Here is a 6,000-nt window from a genome sequence, read left to right on the forward strand (position 1 = left end):
GGAGAAGGGAAACATCTAAAACATGCAGGGCAGTGGTCCCTGACAGACAGGACTGAGAAACACTGAGCTTTATTTAATCGGTTTTGCATCAACTTTGTGTTTATTTGTCCAGTAGAGGGTGTTTGTGTCAGTTTCCAGCAAAATATGACTCAATGAATTAAAGGTTATTATTCTGAAACACATTTTTAATAGGGTTGAGAGGTTCCTCCATCTTTTCCCCAGTGTTAATAATTATTTAAATGTTTTCACATAATATATTTATAATTTCATTTTTTGGTGATGGTTATTGCATTACTATTATGGGTGCACACATTTAGTAAACACCTTATGTTTATTTGGATCGTGAACTATTTTTGTTTTGCTGAGAGTCAAGGACTGGCTTTGGGAGAGGACTGGTTGTAAGGCAAACAGTCCATCAGGCTGCTGGAAGCAGGGGACTTGATGATGAAGAATCTGCCTCTCTCTACTACTAGCATAACTGCTAAAACATTTTGGTGTTGGCTTGTTTTGTTTTTATAGCTGTGTTGTAGTTAAAATGTTTTGGTTTGAATTAGTTGTCTATGTTTATGCTTTGCTTGTCTTTGTCTTCTCTCCCACTCCTCGGCTAGCCTTTGTGTATAAATTCCCTTGTGTGTTGATTGTGAGGTCAGTTTTGGTTTGTTATCCTGTTAGGCATGCCTTAGTTGATGATTTCTTTTGGGCCCACTTTGCTTTATTTTTGAGATATCCTGTTAAGAATTTTTATGAAAATATGACTCACTGAATTAAAGGAACAGTTCAGTAATTCTGAAACACCTTTATAATAGGGCATTTATAGAAAGTGAGTAGGACAGTTAGGACAGGAGACAAGATGTTTCCATCCCTGAAATTATGATGCATAGAATCACATATCTAAGTCTAAACTATGTTACAGAGTAAAAACAATAAAAACATGCTTTATCTGTGGCATTGTTCATTAAAATGACACATTTCCAATGTATTAAAATTAAATATGATCGGTACACTTAATGATATTAGCGATTAGGTAATTCATTCAGCAAGTACTTTTACTTTTAATACTTAAGTATTTTTAAAAGCCAGTACTTTTTTACTTTTACTTAAGTAAAATGTTAATGTGGTAGTTTTACTTTTACTTGAGTACATTTGTGTCTGTGTATTTGTACTTCTACTTATGTAAATTGTTTGAGTGCTTTCTCCACCACTGCAAATCTGACTCTGGAAAGCCAAAAATATCAACATGACCATGACTAAACATGTACCATTAGGGTTTATGGTTCTTTAAACATTGTTTACTCAACAGTATTACATTTGCTTGTTTTTTTTTTCTTATTTATTATGTTTGATGGGCCTTTTAACACCAACCTGTTGGTGGGACTGGATGTGAATATTAGACATTTGATCATAATCTCATGTATTTACACACAATTGTTCATTAACATGTATTGTCTTACAATAAACATCACAGAACTGAATTGAACCTTCATGTTCTACTGTGTACAATATTCTTAAAGTTCACATAGTTATTATGATGTGCTCCTCCCTGGTTTACTCTGTTAAACAATCAATATAACTTATTAAAATGTTGTTAATCTGACTCATTTCACTTTACCTGGGTGTCAAACTAGATTCTACATGAATCTCAATCTTGGTCCTCAGGAACCATAGCTGTGCGATTTTTAAGGTGTTTTCCCTGCTGCTACACATCTGACTTCAATGAATGGATCATTAACGGCCTTTACAGCACTTGATGACACGCAGGAGATGACGCTATTATTCGAAGCAGATGTGCTGGAGCACAAAAACATCTAAAATATGCAGGGCAGGGGTCCCTGACAGCCAGGATGGACAAACACTGAGCTTGAGTTGAATAGCTTTGCATCAACTTTGTATTTATTTGTCCAGTAGAGGGCGTGTGTGAGATTCCAGCAAAATATGACTCGCTGAATTAAACAGTTAACAGTTCAGTTATTCTGAAACACCTTTTTAATAGGACATTTATAGGAAGTGAGTATCTTGCATTTTAGGTGTGGAAGATAAATTAAAGTGGATAAATAACTGTATGAAATCAGTCCAGAGCAAGGCTGCACCAAGGTCCAGTTAGTTTCACAACTGTAGGAATGGGGTTTGTTTTTTTATTCCCCAAATCCTTAGAGCAGTTTGCCTACTAATGTTAAAGAAGTTACTTCACTAATCAGTAAAAAAACAATTGAACAAACATAAATATTATGTCTGAGAGGTGGTTTTTGTCATATTTAGCTGTATTCAGTGTATTTAGGGGGCCCCTGGTTCTCAGAGTCATCAGCAGCTGCATAACTTCTAGCATGGTGCCATAAAACTCTAAACATGTTACTTTGTAACCTTTACTGAGAAACACCTGGATTAAACTGTGTCCAAGTTTCCTTGTCTTTCTAAGGTAAATCAGTCATTCATGGAGGAGAATGAAATTCAAGAGAAATTTCAGTCTAGATTTAAAGCTCTCTATAGCACAGAGTCTACTGTACTGAGAGTCTTTTTTATGACATTTTATTAGTAACAGATCCTGGTGATACTGCACTCAGTTTTATTGGATTTACCAGCCACCTGCTATTCTGTCGATCATGACTTCCTCAGCTCGATGCTGAAGCAGTCAGTTTGCATCTCATCAGTTTCTGACAGACCGTGTCAGTTTCTGTGGTTTTGACAAAAATGCTGCTATGCTATTCAGGGGTGTACCACAGGGTTCCATGCTCGCACCTTTGCATTGTTTAATTTATCTGCAGCCATTAGGAGCTTTTGAGAAAACTAACAAACAATCACCTCTTATCATTTTTATGCATATTAATGTCAGGTCTATTTCCCTTAGAAAAGTGTAAAACACTGTTGAAATGCTCCTTGACTGACTGAGAGACTCTTTGACAATATTGTTTTTTTTTTTCTTTTCATAGAGAATCAGACTGAGGTAACTCTACTTGGGCCAAATAGCATCAATGGAACCCCAAGTATTCCCTTTTTGTCTTTATGAATAAACACTGCTGGCTAAATGTTAATATCTTAATAAAATTAGACACTCTCCTGCAAATTGTCATCTGTGAACTCAGTTGTGAATTTTAGTTTTCATTTTACAAGCTGAGGTGTTTAGCAAACATTAAATCTATTTTATCTAGAGGCAGTCTGGAAACAGTAATATGGGCTGTTATCACATCTCAGCCTAATTATTGTCTTCTTTTTGTTGTTTCCTTCGCTGCTAATGCTCTCTTACAGTTGCTTCAAAACACTGTTGTAAAAAAGCAAGAGCAGGTTTACGGTTTAAGTCTGACTTTATTGGCTTCCAGTTGACTTCAGGGTTAAATTTAAGATCCTCTTATTTGTTTTTAAGTCTCTTCATAACTTGACTCCATCTTGTCTCCCTGAAGAGCTTCACCTTTATGTACACTCTCAGGTCAGTAGATCGAATTCCTTTAAACAGAACCGAAGGTTTGCTGGACTTCCTGAGGAGAAAGAGCCGTTGCATCAGTGAGTCTGACACTGTGGACTGGTTCGCCTCCACATCTTGCACACGACTCCATTACTAACTATTAACACACGTGTTTTCTCTGTGGTCATTTTGTCAAAGTGAGTGGCGTCTGCTTTCCTTTTTATTTCTGTTATTAAATGTGTCCTCTCTCCTCATATCTGCTGCTATGATAGTTCTCATTTTGTTTACTCTACAGCACCTTAAGGTAAATTTAATTTGATTAATTGACTTTGTTTCTTGCATGAGCCCTCGTTATGGGGTTCTATACGACTGTGAGAGCTGAATAAAAATGATGTGCTTGCTGTGATTTGTGTGTTTTTGGTTCTCACCTGTTTCTGTATTTGAATTATTTAGAGTTGTCTATTATTGCCACTCAGGCTATTAAGTTTCTTAGTTCTTGTGTTTTGTTCTTTGTTTATCTGGACTCTTGTGTTAAAGTTGAGGCCTGTAGATGCTCCACTACAACAGAGAAAATTAGTTATTTTAATTTAAGTCCTTGCTCGCTGGAAATGTTATACTTTGCAAGAACTAAAATGCAAAAGTCCCAGAAAAACCCACTGCAACACATTCCTTTCATATTCAGACTTTCATATTCATTTTGTTCTTGCAGCTCTGGAAGAGAGAATATATTTTGCTGTTCTTGTGGAGTTGCTACTGACCTTTAGTCATTTGATTAGTTGTTTATTATTCACTTGTTCTCAGTTTCTCTGCTCAGGTTCTCCCTGTGCTGCGTTGCATTTCTCTGATTAGTCACATCTGGTTGTCAGATCATCCACCTTCCTGTCAGTTTTTTCCCCCATCCATCTGATGCTCTTGTTTTTCTTGGTCTGTTTCCTCCATGTTCGTCCTCCTGTGCTCCAGTTCCTTTGCTGTTCCACAAAGTTTATTGTTCTCCTCGATCCAGTTCCTCGATCAGTATTTTCATATTTTCTTCATTAACCTTTTTCAGCCATTTTCATTTATGTGTCTTAGTCCAAATCTACCACCATTACAATTCATAACAAAAGTGTTATTAGGGAGATAAGAGTTCATCTGATCTCAAATCTAAAATCCTAAATTTAATAATTGGACAGGTAAGATGGATGCACAACTCAAAGACCCAACATCATAAATCTGAACCTTTGAAACAAGTGATAAATGTTGTTTTGCGTTGATGCTAAGCCCATATTATTACTAAATGAAATTATTTACAAACGTTTTTTTTGCTTTCTCTAACTGTCACCAACATGCTCATTTTAGCGTCCTTCAAATTGTAGCTCTTTCCATGGTCCAATGTACTTTACTCAAATATGAATTGCCTTTTCAAAATTCAGTAACGTTGTACAGATAATTATTCAGTTCAGTGTTACTGAAGTGGATTTGACTCTATAAAAGTTGCAAGAACAGGAATGTGTTTTTCCTCAGTTAGTGGCTTTCTTCAAGAACGTAACCTATACGAACCCAAAGAGAGGAGACAGAGGAAAGCCCAAAAGCCACGATCGGGACAGGTCAGAATGACAAAGCACGAATGTCTGGGATTTTCAGAAACTAAAATAGTAGGAATGAACTGACCAACAGTAAAAACTCCTTTTAGTGACCCTACCTTGAATCACAGCCTCAAACTAGATGATCTACATGGCTGCCGATTGCATCTAAAAATATATTTTTTTTTTCTCCAAAGAAACCTTCATCAACATGCATATTTTTATGGTTTATCATTCTGGTAAGTATAACTCTTAATGATTAACTACCTATTCTGCTGAGAAGTTTTTTTTTAAATACATAGGGCAGGTCAAAAATGTATCGTCACATAAGTTGCATAAGTTGATTTGATTTTGTTAACCACTAATACTGGCTGGTTTACAAGTGTTGAAATAATTTTTAATAGTTGTTACAGTTTGTTGTTTGTCTTACTGCAGCTTGTTCTAGTTCTCCTGATGGTAGGGTCTTGGATTATCTTATAATGCAGCATTTCTGCGACGAGTCCTGGGCCCCAAGGACCTTACCAAGAAACGCCCCTCGACTGTCCCATGTGACTTCATGTCTCACATTAACCTCCTCGCAGAGCTTAGCTTCTATGGGATTTTTCGTTTCGACTGACTCTGCAGAGTATTTCTGAGTCGATTAGTTTAGCATTTCTGCCGGATTTTCACAAAATATCAGCCATGACAATGGACAAGGGAACCAACAAGTTCATGTCATCTTTTTGGACGACATCAAGATGTTTTAGCCACGCGATGCCTCTAACATTGTGTGAGTTGCAGCTAAATGCTAAGAGTCGATGAGGAAAACAGCAGATCCTCAGACCCTCAGCATAAATATAGCTGTGGACAAGATCACTGATGGCTATTGTTCTTGCAAGGCTGGGTAAGTCGGGCATTCATGGTTTTGAGGGTTTGAATGTGCCTAGGACTTATACACRGTACTCGGTGCTAGCGTGGCTAACACGATTACAGTTTAGTAAAAGTTAGCGTGGCTAACACGATTACAGTTTAGTAAAAAGTCTTTTCAGGTGAAATAAAATCTTT

This window comes from Poecilia reticulata, linkage group LG2, assembly GCF_000633615.1.
Source record: "Poecilia reticulata strain Guanapo linkage group LG2, Guppy_female_1.0+MT, whole genome shotgun sequence".
Classification (NCBI taxonomy): domain Eukaryota; kingdom Metazoa; phylum Chordata; class Actinopteri; order Cyprinodontiformes; family Poeciliidae; genus Poecilia; species Poecilia reticulata.